This window comes from Canis lupus, chromosome 13 (assembly GCF_003254725.2).
Source record: "Canis lupus dingo isolate Sandy chromosome 13, ASM325472v2, whole genome shotgun sequence".
Classification (NCBI taxonomy): Eukaryota; Metazoa; Chordata; class Mammalia; order Carnivora; family Canidae; genus Canis; species Canis lupus.
Window position 1 is genome coordinate 10,893,454 of NC_064255.1, and position 15,781 is coordinate 10,909,234.

The 15,781-nt window shown below is 34.3% G+C and overlaps 1 long non-coding RNA gene across 2 annotated transcripts; it reads left to right on the forward strand.

Annotated features, from left to right (window-relative positions):
* The first annotated feature begins 10,412 nt into the window (after nt 1-10,412).
* On the forward strand, nt 10,413-14,579 carry LOC112662038 (uncharacterized). 2 transcript variants are annotated; one of them, XR_003138180.3, is made up of 3 exons: nt 10,413-10,610; nt 12,378-12,501; nt 14,530-14,579. It is a non-coding gene; the product is annotated as an uncharacterized LOC112662038 (long non-coding RNA). The 2 variants fall into 2 exon arrangements; XR_007401818.1 differs by lacking the exon at nt 14,530-14,579 and adding an exon at nt 12,683-12,931 and having other exon boundaries at nt 10,415-10,610.
* Nucleotides 14,580-15,781: the final 1,202 nt, after the last annotated feature.

Consider the following 15,781-nt stretch of genomic DNA (forward strand, 5'->3'; position numbering starts at 1 on the left):
TCATTTATTTTAATGTTTATACCAATGTTTCAGAGCATATGTTTTGAAGCTCAATAACATCTATATTCTATTTTAGAAATGTATATGTATGTATATACAAACTAATGAACTAATGTATGAAAACCTAATGATTTTTATACTAATGTACAAAAACCTAATTTTTTTGATCAGCTGGGTCAAAATTTTATTTACTGTATTTGCCTTTGAGTGACATCTGTAACTTGCCAGGTTGAGTTCCTTTTCAGTGAAAGAAAAAAAAAAAAGATTTGAAATTACTGAGTGTTTTCAAAAGAATTCATTTACTTCATGAATATTTATTGATCATCTACTTTACTCAGACACTATTATATCACTAGGAATACTATGTGAACAAAACAGATAAAGAAACATCCCCCCTCTTAATGAGGTTCACATTCTAATAGGATGAAGCAGTCAATGCCCAAGTAAGTAAAGCAGATAAAAGTTTAGGTAACAGAAAGGCAGAAAGGGCCAGAGAAGCAGAGAGAGAATTTCAAGGTGGAGATTTGTAATTTTAGATGAAATGATCAAAGGGAAATGTTACTGAAATTGTAACATTTTAGCAAATACCTGAAGAAGGGGAAGGAGTAAGCCATATAGATAACTGGAACAGGGTATTTTAGTGAGATCAATCAGCAAGAGCAAAGACCTCAGGGCAGGAGCATGCCTTCTGTGTTCCAGGAAGAATACAGGATCCTGTGTCCATAATGCATGTTTGCTTTTTCAGATATTTGAAAACAGAGTTTCCAGGGTGTTATTTAAATTACTATTTATAATTAATACATTAATAAAATCAGATTATATATAGATATTATCCCAAAGAAAATACTTTGATGCTCATTGTGAGGATGGCTTGAATAGAAAAATAATACCTTGAAAAAAGGGAAGTGAGAGTCCCATGCTGCTCAATACTAGTCAGTCTGCTTTTGAAGCATTGCATGAAACTTTTCATATTTTGTTTTAGAAAGGCTACAAATAACTAGAGAACCCCGAGGAAAAGATCAATATGGTGAGGGAACTTAAAGCCTTATCACGTAAGAGCAATGAAAGGATCAAGAATGTTGAGTCTGCGATGAAAAGCCTTTCAGGAGAGAATAAGCAGAGAGGAGATGATAGCTCTCAACGATTTGATGTTCTGCCAGAAATAATCATGAAACGTTAAATCTGGAAATTATCCTTGAGCTCAACCCTTTATTTACATGTTGCTTTTATGTAGTCAAATTATAATTAGACTTTCTACAAGTGGCCAAAAAAAGTAGAACCCGAAGATGACTCAATAGTTATTTTATGAGTATAATGTTTCTAGAGTCCTTAAAATATGCTTGCCATGTGTATTCTTTACCTCCTGATGATGTCATCATCTCCATCTTACAGCCGAAGAAACCAAAATTTCGGGACATTAAGTCATCTTATCAGACTCTTACTTCTGGTAAGGACTGATCATCTTCAAACCCCACAGTCCTTGAGCCTCCATTGCCATCCAGGAATCCCACTACACTGCCATACAAGGAGGAGCTTCCTAACCAGGAGAGGCATTGAGATTGGCGCTACTAACCCCATGAGGAAATAAGAGCAGTATTGCTCGGGTGGTCACTAATACGCTACATGACCATTTGCTGAGGATTCTGACATTGACTCAAGTGTTTTGGTAATGTGTTTCTAACATCCCTCCTGATGTTAAATGCTCTGTGATTGTAAGTTGTATGTATGTTTAAAAAATCAGAATATTTGGGAACCCTGGGTGGCGCAGCGGTTTAGCGCCTGCCTTTGGCCAGGGGCGCGATCCTGGAGACCCAGGATCGAATCCCATGTCAGGCTCCCGGTGCATGGAGCCTGCTTCTCCCTCTGCCTGTGTCTCTGCCTCTCTCTCTCTCTGTGTGACTATCATAAATAAATTTAAAAAAAAATTTTAAAAAATCAGAATATTTGACAGTACAAACTTGTATATAGTCTTTTTTGTATTCCATATGTTTTTGAATCAATTTGATTTCATGGTTTATATACCACGCTCTTAGTTGTCAGGCTTACATCTCCAAATCAAAATCGATGCACTGGTTACAAAAAGAGCTAGACTTTTGTATATCTGTTTATTATTTTTAAATTATATCAGAATCTAAAGACAGCTCCTGGTGAATATGCAGCTTAACATCTAATGAGAGCTACTTTACAAAAGGTTTATTTTTGTAGTATCTAAAATGTTTGATTCAACCAAAACTGCTACAAAATCTATTACTTAACATCTCTTCCTTCACGTGGTGCATCCCTCAGTGACATGAGTGTGATGTGCAAGCTTTTGCAGGCCAAAATACTTTCTATTAAAATACTAGAATATATTTTCCAGCCTGTTTTTAATAAATAAAGCCCTTCTTTGTTAGTATGTTAGTTTATTATTCCCTCTGTTTCTAAATGAATAGCAGCAGGAATTCTTAACTGCTGCTTGGATTCACCCCAGAGAATAGAAACTTCAAAGAAATATGTATGGTTTTAGGTTTGACATAAAAGGGAGACATAGGTACATATTTTATAAATAGTATTCAACCTTGGCATGACAGATTAGAGCTTGATAGACACCTCATTAAAAATGTCCCTGCTGCTTGATTTTCTCAAAATATTGATTTCATAAAATATTGATTTTCTATTTGCTCTAATGTTCCCAAGCTTGCCTGATTATTAAATAAACGTCTTCACTTCCCAGATGTATGCTGTGTCTTTTCCATACACAAAAAACTAGACTCTTATTAACATGAAATAATAGTCATATGTATAGTAGTTAGCACACATGTTGAATTTATTTTGTACCAAGAATTACTTTATTTGAACTTGCTACTATTATTGTCCCTTTCTTATCATCAAATGTGTGTTATGATCTACACTAAGGCCTTCCTTGAATATCTTAAAATTACAACCCTTAACACTTACTATCCCAATTTCTGCCCTATTTTAAATCAATAGTGTTTATTACTTCCTAATCAACTGCAATTTATTTTTTGTTGGTTTATTTTAATGGTTTATTGTTCAGTTCCACCTTTCAGAACAGCAACTCCATGTGGACAGACATTTCTGCCTATGTTTGTTCAAGGTGAAAGTGACTCAGAGTCTAGAAGGTATCTTGCATGTGGTAAGGACTCAATAAATATTTGTTGAATGGCCGCATTTTACCTGTGATGAAAAATGAAATAAAGCACATGATGTTATCAGTTCTTGAGCACCTCTGTGTGCAAGGTACCATGCAGTAGGAATGGGAATAAAATGGTATGAAAAAATCTGATCTGGGCCTTGCTTTCTCATTCCCTTAAAAGTGACTCCAGAAGGGAAGACATTAATCAAATAATTGTACGTCAAGTTATATGGATGTTATAATTACAAACTATGATAAGGACTAAAAAGGAGAGACTTAGACCATTTGAAGAGCATGAATATTACATCTAGCATAAGGGTAGGTGGGGGATTAACTCTCTGGGACAGTGATGAAAGTTACAGAAACCTTAAAAGCAAAAGGGAAAGAAAAAGAAAAGAAAGAAAGAAGACAGAAAGAAAGAAAGAAAGAAAGAAAGAAAGAAAGAAAGAAAGAAAGAAAAAAGAGAAAGAGAAAAAAGAAAAGAAAAGAGAAAGAACTTTTTATTAAAAATCTTGCTCATATTCTGGCACATATATTTATGTATATTTCTTGTGTGTATATTCAAATAGAGTACAACTGTGGTCTCGATGACCACTAAGTTGTGTATAATAGACACTAATTCACAACACCTTTACACGATCTTTGGAAATACTAATTCCCTCTCCCAGGATTTCTGTTCATTTCTGTCTTTCCTTTTCAGGATCACTTTTGGCTCCAAGCTCAAGCCCTTTTATATACTGATTTAGTTTAGGGTTTCTTCCACCAAACTTATTTTTTCCTGTTCAGACACTGGCAGTGTAGATAAGAAGCTCTGCCTCTTTCCTTGTCATCAAAGCATTTTATATGTATAGGAGGTTTCACTGAGTCATTAGAGACCGGAAGATTTTTTACTCAGCCATAAAATTGTCACGGTGTTGAATTCTATACACACTTGTCCCTAAAAGCTGTTTGGCCACTAAGCAGCTGGGATTCCAGCTTCCTATCATGTTGCTTGCTTTCCTTGATCTCAACTCTTCTCTAAGATTGCCTTTTCTATTTTCTTTCTTTGAAATCTTCTTCCATCCATAGAGTGATGGCATTGTCTCCATCACTCCTCGTCTTCAGTTCTTAGTGCTCCAAACCATAGGGTCTCAGGATCTTATCACTCTCTTAAGATATTATTTTAAATGACCAGTCATCTAATTCAGTGTATCTAGGGTTTTGTTTTTCCTTTGTTTCAGTTTTAGTTATTAGAAGTCATGTAATAATGAACATCTTTGTGCAGTAGGCTCTCATACAATTACACGGAAACCGATTTCTTTGACATTTATCTCTTCATCTGTTTCTTCAGATATCTTCAGGCACAGATACCTGGCCTTCTGAGGTCAGTTCATTATCTTCTGAAGTATATTTTTCATAAGTTATTTTGGGGAAGCTAGAGAGCTCTTGTTTTTAAAATATCTGAAAATACGTTTTGCTTTACTTTCATTCTGAGGTTTGGTAGTTATGCAATCCTTGCTCGATGACTATATACTCCTAGTACTTTATTTTTTTATGTTTTTAAGATTTTTATTTATTTATTCATGAGACACACAAAGAGAGGCAGAAACATAGGCAGAGGGAGAAGCAGGCTTCCTGCGGAGACCCTGATGCGGGTTCCACCCCAGGACCCCAGGATCATGATCTGAGCCAAAGGTAGATGTACAATCAATGAGCCATCCAGGTGCCCCACTCCTAGCACTTTAAAGATATTATTTTATTGTTTCTAGCCTTCAATATTGTTCATGAATCAAAATTAGATTTACTTGTTCTTACTCAGATGCCAAGATATACATCACACACACACCAAGATGTGAAATTGTATGTTTCTTACACAATTGAGGGCTCTGAGATGAGCAGGAAACGGCTCTTAAGCCCATCCAAAACGGCTTGAGAAAGGACGGCAGGGAGATTGGCTTTTATTGTGGTTGGGCATGGGCCTGGAATGAAAATTCCTTTACACTGGCAGAGGATTGTATGGTTTGAATCTCACAAAAGCTCCAAAGGAGTGGGCACCAGACATTTTTTTCAGTTTGTCCAGACGTGGGGCACCAGGCGAAGAGAGAGGTTAAGGCTTAAAAGTCGTCAGCAAACATCTAAGAGTGGAATTAGACTCCTCCTCACAGCCTTGTAAGTACTTTGAACTCATTTATATAAAGTTTCACCAAGATGCATGTGAGAATCATCCATATTCTGGAGGCAGAATTTCACTAACCTCCAAAGCAATGCCCGGAATCAAGACGATTCAGAGATCAAACTTGAGGTACTACCCCCTAAGCATACAGGCTATAGGGAATCACTGAATTCTTATAGATTATTTAAATCAGGGTCGAACACATCTCTACAATATTTTAACCAATCAGCATTTCAACATTGAGACATAATTTTAATATTCATTATTATAATTCTAAGCCCGGGCCAAGAGATCTCCCAAATTTCTCTTGTTACCGCTGACCTGTAGCTGAGATTCTTTGAATACTTCCAGGAAGTTCAGCAATATGAAAATGGAGTTTGACAAAAAGATGACTATAATGCTACTCATTGCCTAGTTCCTTACCTCCTGCCCTGTCAGGGATTCCAAACCTAGTACATTGAATCCTCTTTTTGATAGCAAAGATTTTCACATTTCTTTTTTCTTTAAATAATAAATTTATTTTTTATTGGTGTTCAATTTGCCAACATATAGAATAACACCCAGTGCTCATCCCGTCAAGTGCCCCCCTCAGTGCCCGTCACCCATTCACCCCCAACCCCCGCCCTCCTCCCCTTCCACCACCCCTAGTTCGTTTCCCAGAGTAAGGAGTCTTTATGTTCTGTCTCCCTTTCTGATATTTCCCACACATTTCTTCTCCCTTCCCTTCTATTCCCTTTCACTATTATTTATATTCCCCAAATGAATGAGAACATACAATGTTTGTCCTTCTCCGATTGACTCATTTTACTCAGCATAATACCCTCCAGTTCCATCCTCATTGAAGCAAATGGTGGGTATTTGTCATCTTTAATGGCTGAGTAATATTCCATTGTATACATAAACCATATCTTCTTTATCCATTCATCTTTCGATGGACACCGAGGCTCCTTCCACAGTTTGGCTATTGTGGACATTGCTGCTAGAAACATCGGGGTGCATTTCTATTTAGTATAATGAATTGAAACGTGGGCAGAGCATAACATAAACATGTGGCTTTTCAAAAACATATTTAAATAAAAATAAAAGGGAAATAATTTTAAAAAGCTTGTAACTCTAAGTAGAATCAATAGCTACAATGCAGCTAATAAAAGAGCAGCTAACAATGCTGATGTAGTGTGCATCTCTAACAGTGCTGTCATTAGTGAACAAAGGATGCACTACCTAAAATACAACTTATTTTCATTTTCACAAGAGTGGCCTTGCAGGAGAACACCTGTCTATATTAAACTCACCAAAACCCACCTTGGTTTATATGTGAAACAGAGTTAGTTTCCAAACATAGATGATTTAAACAGGCTTTTGATTCCAGTGAACATCTCTCAGTGCTGTGTATGCATTACAGAGAAGCTAGCATCTTTGTTTTTTTTTTCTTCTAATTGCCAAGGCACTTATATTAAATGGCAGCCAGGAAATTTCCTCTATAATATGAGCCACCTAATTAGTTCTCATTTTCTGCCTCAGAACCTGTTCTTCTTAGGACAACTGCCAGTGTGAATAATACTTCCATTAGAGAAAATTCTAGATCCTCAAACTGTGGTGTGGATTTGTCCTCTGATCCTCCAGAAGAACTATGCCCCCTGCCTGAACACACACACACACACACACACACACGCACGTGCGCGCTCTGAAATTAGATAGAGATCATAGACAGGTACATAGGTGGATAGGTGATAGACACACATAGCATTATGGAGCCAACTTTAATTAATTCAAGTAAAAAAATTGCTTTACCTAACAGAACAATTAGTGTCTCAGCCTAAAATATTTGCTTTCAGATTATGTCAGTTTTCTTTAGAATGAATATGCCCTTGCTTTTAATTTATGTAACTAAATACTTATTCATAAGATTTGCTCAGAATAAAGATAATCCAAAAGGTAATTCAAATCTCAATCTTTTTAGGTATTAAAACTTAGATGTCACTTTTAAATAAAATGTTTCCTTCAGCTTCAACCATTTAATAGCTATAAAACCTCAATCCACACACAAAAAAATTTGTCTTGAGTTTCATCTACTACTTCTCACTAAATTACCATTTCTGTTATCAAAAAATAATGCCTTAACTGAATAAAACATAGTGTTATATTCACATGTTCATCTTTCTCTGAACTTCATTGTTGATATAATATTTCTGGTAGTTTTAAAGCTATTCAGGAATATAAGGGAAAAAGAATCATTGCTTTTTACTTCATCACCAAATTTTCATGACCAAATCTTGCTTACGCACCATGTTTCTTGAGACTGCTGCCAGTTCTTTATGGTGAATCTTCAAGTTTATAGCAAACTGCTTGTTAAAGTTTTAACTCTAAGTCCTGGACTTGTTTATACATAGTGATGAAATTTTTATCATGCTGTGAATTTCAATACAGTTGTCAACTCTGCTATTTATTCTTAGGTTTGCAATGTCCTTATTCATGTTTGATTTTCTGTTGTTAAAAATCAAGTTCCAATTTCTCCATAATATTTGAATTAAAAAACACAGGATGCAAAGTTTTTTAGCTTCCTACTTAATATTACTGCTTAATATCTCTTTAAGAGAGAAGCCAAAATAAAATTCTAACAAAGCAGGCATTCAAAAATAGAATATTAGTAAGAAATGCCATAAACTAAATGTAAGAATCATGATAAGATAGAAATTTCCACTGTAAAGTGGCCATGGCAACTGTCACAGGAATGGCCTAGAACAATGCAGTATTTTGATCATCATAATATTTTGATTTTTATCAAGAAAATGAGCCAAAATTGCAGATTGTGCTTAAGTTAAAAAAATTATGGAGTAGTAATTGGGATTTGTACAAGTAATTGTATGTTATACAAGCTAAAAAATTTGGAGTAGTAATTAGGAAAGTGTTTTAAATGAATGAACTATTCTTTGTATATACTCAAATAAGACGCTAGCAGAGCATAGGTTGAGTCTGGCCCACAGTGCATGGAACTTTGGGAAATTAAAAACAAAATAAAACTATTACTGGCAATCAGACCACTTCAATGATTTACAATCTAAAACCTGGGTGGTAGGATTTCCCCAAGGGAGTATTTTGTGAGTCTGTAATAGCCATCTGGTTTTGAGTAGCACATACATATTTAAATAAACATTATTTTATCATAAAATATTATTCATGTTTTATTTTTTAGAGTTAAGGGCATCATACTGAATATTTTTAAAAAAATATATGTAAAAGGTGATATTATGCATATTTGAATCCAGGAGATTAAAAGGGGATTATGAAATAATCTCATAGAAGAAGGGACTTTTATAGGTTGGAGAATCACTGCGCTACTTCAGGCTACTTCAGTCTTCTCCATCTCTTACCATGGTCAACTGCTCTGAGAATTTAAGAAAACACATGCACACTTCTGAGATGACTATATCTCATTTATGTTCAAGTCTGCAGCCTCTAGAATGGTTTCTGGCACATAGTGTTTGCCATATATATACATTATTTGAATCAATTGAATTAATTTCCCAATGCCTACTGATTTAACCAAGCAAATACAAGCATTATGTAAATCCCTGGTGGGCAGCTGTTTGCAGACAGAATCAATCTATTACAGTGCTAGTATAAACCAAAGCCTTAAGTTTAAGGCTCATGGCTTCTTTATTGCCAGATCAAAATAAAAACATGGAGGAAAAGACCTTTCATCAAAAGGATCACACCTCTTGATGGGTCATTTGTCATTTATGGCATCCTGAACTAATCAAAACGGTCAGAAAGTTGAGTACCAAAATTCAATGGGACCTCAGTCAGCATTGAGAAATAATGTATTGGAAAGCTGGCCAAAATCATGTGAGTGAAGTAAGGGTGCAGCAGTAACCCAAAGGAAAGTTGAAATGGGTTGTTGGATAGATAAACTAGGAGTCATCTTTGAGAATCTGAAGATTATGGAAACTTTTCCTAGAAAAATTTGCATGTGCATTTATACAGAAACAAACAAATTACTTTCTATTACACATCAAAAAATTTGTTTGGAAACTCAGCTTCCCTCCTTTGGAGTCAGTTATAGAGGTGGTTAGGTGTGAAGCAGCAGCTGATAGCCTTGATACTACTCATCACATAAGAAGCTCGATGTACAGAGAAAAGAATGATGCTGGGTACAAAAAAGCAGAACTAGGAGAAAGAGAAAGATCTTAGTCCTTGGACCTGATTTTGCCTGAGATTCGTTTTACACTAAATTTCCAGGTGTATGAGGCAATAAATTTGGAGTTTAATTTGTTTGACTTGGGTTCTGTCACTTGAAGCCAAATTAGTCTGTTCAATACTGATTGGTAACTCTCAATATATTACAATTCCATTATGATATTCACAAGATTATTTGGCCACAACATCAACACGTGACACTGCAAAATCTTTATCTTTTAGTAACTAATTTTAATTATTTTTTACTGTTAGCCTAACAGAGAACAAGAATTCATATTGTGGCACATGGTTGCATCTAAATTTACATTGAAATGATTACGGATCTCTTTTCTTGAATGATAGTGGCTTGTTAGTTTTGTGATGAAGTAATTGAAAACTATTCCCTAAAAGAAATTAGAATAAGGCCCATAAAGGATAAAATATTTAAACTTGACTTGGGCTATAGAGATGAAGTTTATTGAATGCTGACACTTAGAAATATACTGCTAGCCTGTGTATGACTCTTTTAGTGGGGATTGTTTTCTTGATGATTGTCATAATATTATGCAAATAATTTTTTAAAATTACTGTTTATTTGAAATATATTTTTATTTATTGGGATTAAAATAAAAGTCATGCTAAGCACAACAATTAAAACATGTTCTTTAATTTCTAAGCAACTGTGTTTTTTTTAAAGCGTTGCTGGGCAAATTTGGCATGACTTGTTAAAAACTTTAAACAAGTCACAGACCTAAGTGGTCTGCAAATCCACACTATCTGTGACAATAGAGCTTCTCAGGCCAATTTTCACAGTTCATGATGATTTTCTCTACTGGTATCTTAGCTACACATATGGAAAGTAATTTCAGTTAGAAGCTGGTTTGCATGTTTTTTTTTTTTTTTGCAAAAGAGAAATATAGCTATGATATTAAAGCAAAGAATATAAAATATAAGTGCAAACATTTGAAACATTTGGTTTTATAATAAAATTATTGAAATAAATTAGAATTTTTGTTCTCTAGTTTTTAGCAATTCTTGATATACTGTATCGTGTTGAAGAGAGAAATTTACACCACATATATATATGGCTCTTCTAATGTTGATTTTTATAGAAGAGGATGGATTCACTAAATCATTCATGAAATGGTAAGTTAGCATTCCTTTGATTAGAATTACAAAGTTACAGAATAGACATGTCCCTCCACAAGATTTGCTAAAGGCTTAGCATTTCTTTATTCTTTTCTTTCTGGTAGATGTTTCTACAAGAACTTGACTTAGAAATAGCATGTTTTTCTTCGGATTTATGAAGACATATATTTTTTTCTAAGCAATTTAACAGCATGTGATGTAATTGTTCAAGTACTGAGGTCAGACATGCAGTAGCTTCTGTAAAGATGTCTAAAATCTACTGTTTCTCATATATTCCCTGTAGTCTTTAAATTAAATAAACCACAAAAGCAACCAAACATATAGATGATATGTCAATTTTTTTCTCCCAAGCAAATTTTCCCCTAAATCAATTTCCTTCCATCTTACATTTCAAATAAGACATTTCAAAGGATTTTGAAGATAAGCATATTCCTTTTCTTCTATTTATTATTCCATATCAACACATGTGGATAAAAATGGAGTCCTATGCTTGTTTTTTAAAATATGAATCATGTGATAGATTTATGGTAAAACTAAGTAGTTTTAATTCTGAGTTTAGAAAAGCAAATTAAAAAAAAAGCAAATTTTAGGGTTCCTGTAATCAGCTTACCAACAGCCTCCATTAAATTCTTTAAACTAATTGAATGTATCATGCAAATCAATTGCCTAAGAACTTTTTTATTGTTTTAACTATCAACTCATTTTTTGAGACAAAGAAAGAAACTAATAGTATACTAAACAGTTGATCACTTGAGTCCCAGACAAAAATTTTCTAGAGCCAAAAAATTAGCTCATCAGTTGATATTTGTGACCTAAGTGTTTGGAAGCACAACTGTTTTCTTTCTTCCTTTCTTCTTTCTTTTCTTTCTTTCTTTCTTTCTTTCTTTCTTTCTTTCTTTCTTTCTTTCTTCTTTCTTTCTTCTTTCTTTCTTTCTTTCTTTCTTTCTTTCTTTCTTTCTTTCTTTCTTTCTTTCTTTTCTTTCTTTTCTTTCTTTCTTTCTTTCCTTCTTTCTTTCAAGATTTTATTTATTTATTTATGAGAGACACACAGAGAGAGGCAGAGACCGGTAGAGGGACTAGCAGGTTCCCTGCGAAGAGCCGGAAGTGGGACTTGATCCCAGGAGACCCAGGATCACGACCTGAGCCAGAGGCAGACGCTCAACCACCGAGCCATCCAGGCGGCCTAAGCACAACTGTTTCGATCACAGAGATGTTCAAATCAAAGATTGCCCTCCTTTCTCTAAATTCCAAGAATGTTTAACACATTTGACTGATTTTTTATCTGTCTAAAGGATCACAATGATCAACTAATTGTGCACGTTGCCATAATTACCAAATATTTTTTTCCTTTGGCTGATTACTTGCAAGGTGAAAAACGTATTTCCACTGGCTATTCGTTATACATATTGGAGGCTGAAGGTTAAAAATACCACATACTCTAATTATTACACTACCTGGGTAGAATGAGTGCTGATCTCATAGTTCCATTGGACCTTATGTACAATTTGTTCTAGCCCAGAAGATGCTTAATATCTTATTCCAATTGGTCAGTGACTTAGGGTGACTGAATATATGGACAGTGTAAAATGATTCTTTTACTTTAATTCAAACTAACTTCACTTACAAATATCATATTCAACATTGTTGAATATAAAATATTCAAGAATATAAAATATTCAAGAATATAAAATATAAGTGCAAACATTTGAAACATTTGGTTTTATAATAAAATTATTGAAATAAATTAGAATTTTTGTTCTCTAGTTTTTAGCAATTCTTGATATACTGTATTGTGTTGAAGAGAGAAATTTACACCACATATATATATGGCTCTTCTAATGTTGATTTTTATAGAAGAGGATGGATTCACTAAATCATTCATGAAATGGTAAGTTAGCATTCCATCCTTCTCTCCTTAAAGATGAGAATGTACCTATTTTAGAGAAACCACCACATGATAGTTACTGAAACTAAAAGGTAAATCAATATTTCAAATATACCTCTATTTAAAAAATGCAGTATCTTTTTTTTTTAATAATCTTTTTTTTTATTTTATTTATTCATCATAGTCACAGACTGAGAGAGAGAGAGGCAGAGACACAGGCAAAGGGAGAAGCAGGCTCCATGCACCGGGAGCCCGACGTGGGATTCGATCCTGGGTCTCCAGGATCGTGCCCTGGGCCAAAGGCAGGCACCAAACCGCTGTGCCACCCAGGGATCCCAAAAATGCAGTATCTTAAAACAGAATTTCATCATGTCCTCATATTTTGCTGAGCTGGCCACAATTCAGAAACAATGAATATTTGAATCCCATGCAAGATTAGCTCTATGATGTGCAAGCATCTCCATTAAATGGAATTTAAAAATGTCTTCTTAAAGAACATTAAAAATGATACTTTCCTTAAGTTTGAATTGTTTTCTGGTCATATTATGTGTCATAATATGATCTCCTTATTGAGGACTACAGATAATCTTCAGCAGCCACATGAAACCAATGACATAATGTCCTAGTTTCTGTATGTTATTTCTTGATAGTTGTGGTACTGAATTATACTGTCTTCAAGGACACTCTCTCCTACCCCATTAATACTTGAGTATAATAATAATTTTCAAATGTCCAGAACAACAAAAATATATAAAAAAAAAAAACAAGGAAAAAATCATCACCCAGGATATTATGTGTAAATATTTGCACTTTTCCTTACTCAGATCTGAGCAGGATACTTCTTTGGACAGTTGCAGACCAGATGTACTAGGGGTACACCTGACAAAAATAAGTATCCAATTAGATAGAAAATTATCCAATCACAAGACTTAGGACATTTTAAAAATATTAATATAATTGGGATGGTGGTCAGGGATTAATAAATAAATGCTTAGACAAATAAGATTTAAACAATTTTAAAAATAAAAGAAATGAAGATAATGATAATTATAACAAGGAAAAAGATTAAAGGGAAAGAATACTATAAAAGCAGTGCAAATGACAAGCTTTATAAAAAAGGAATAAAACATTTGTCCATGGGAAAATACATAAATAGAAAGAGATGCAACACATGGTATTAGAATTTTTTTAAAGATTTTATGTATTTATTTATTCAAGAGTGCCTTTGTGCATAAGAGCATGGGGAGGGGCAGAGGGCAAGGGAGAGAGACAAGCAGACTCTCTGCTCAGCGCAGGGCCTGAAGCCCAGAGCCCTATATCAGGGTCTATCTCAGGACCCTGAGATCATGACCTGAGCCAAAATCAAGAGTCAGATGCTTAACCAGCTGAAATATTCAGGAGCCCCATGTGGTATGAGAATTTTAAAAGAAGTTTATGTTTTGACTTAAAACACAGACTATGTGCTTGGCACAATGTAGATACAAGCATTAAACAAATTAAATGAATTCAAAAACTTGCATCCTTACAAAATGAGAAAGAGTGATAACATTTTCATATTTGTTTCTTAGCCAAAGAAATAATAGTGTTCCTAATAAAATTACCACAGAAATTATTTATGTTGGCTTCCAAAAGGAGAGTTTCAATATATGAAAACAGACTAATGATGGGGAAACATAGAAGGTAATATGCTGTCAATTCTCACAGAGGAAAGTGGCTATTATGCTCATTAGAGGTCAGTGTTAGTTCCTTTATTATCATACAAATTTATTAATGATCTGGAAAATTTAGTAAGTCATATATTAAAATTTGCAGATGGCTCTGGTTATGACTATTTGCTCATAATATGTTGAATAATTACTTTATTATTACTTGAATTTAATACTGACACTTTTATGTTGATATGATAATGCAGAGCTAAAAAAATGAAATTGGGCAATACATTTAGAAGGCAACAGAAGTGTGTAATGAGAATGTTTAAATATCTCTAGATGAATGCAGCTCAGGTAACCTTTAGTTCTGATCTTTTCTCAGAACCTTCAGTGGATAAGTAAAGGGAAGATAGTAATTCTACATTATGTTAGGTAAGCATTAAATTTCTTTTTTCATATATTATTTCATCAAATTAAATTAATCCCTATTTTCATTTCAATTATAAGAAAGATAATAAAAGAAGTGGAGATCTCTATTTTATGGAGCACCAAATCAAATAATAATAGTAGTAATGTTCATGGTAGTGGCTTTGGTGTGGTAGTACTACTATTACTATCAATATAACTTATTCATACCTTTCTATGTTCCAGGTCCTGTGTTAAACATTCTGTATGCATTCTACTAATTTAATCATTGCAATAAGGAATCTATTTACTATTTATGATTTTATTTTAGTATTTATTAGTTATTGTATTATTACTGTTTTTTTAAGATTTTATTTATTTATTCATAGAGACACAGAGAGAGAGAGAGAGAGAGAGAGAGAGAGAGGCAGAGACACAGACAGAGGGAGAAGCAGGCTCCATGCAGGCAGCCTGATGTGGGACTCAATCCCTGGTCTCCAGAATCACACCCCAGGCTGCAGGAGGCTCTAAACCGCTGTGCCACGGGAGCTGCCCTATTATTACTGTTTAAATTCTTGTAAGCTTATAGCCTGTTTATTTTATTTTTTCTTCCAAATTTTTATTTAAATTCTAGTTATTGTATAGTATAATATTGGTTTCAGGAGTAGAATTTAGTCTATCTAGCCTGTTTATTCAAAACACAGGAACACCTCTTCTAGATCCAATCATTATTTGGGGAATGTAAGATACATCAAATGTAAGAAGCCGAAACACATTTAGGGCATTATGGAAACAGATTGTCCACAGCTTTCCACTCCTAAGAATTATTTTTGAGAAGTTTTATTATTACATAGCTCATATTGAATGCTACTACTTGGAGATCAGTAGGTGGGAAAACAAACATGTTGCTTAAGGGAGAAAGAAAACTCACTTTGTGATGTCATTCAATCCATGTCCAAGTCTAGAACTCTGCAGTTGATTAGAAAAATGATGTGCTGGGATCCCTGGCTGGCGCAGTGGTTTAGCGCCTGCCTTTGGCCCAGGGCGTGATCCTGGAGACCCGGGATCGAATCCCACGTCAGGCTCCCAGTGCATGGAGCCTGCTTCTCTCTCTGCCTATGTCTCTGCCTCTCTCTCTCTGTGTGACTATCATAAATAAATAAAAATAATTTAAAAAATTAAAAAAAAGAAAAAAATAAAATAAAATAAAAATAAAAAATTAAAAAAAA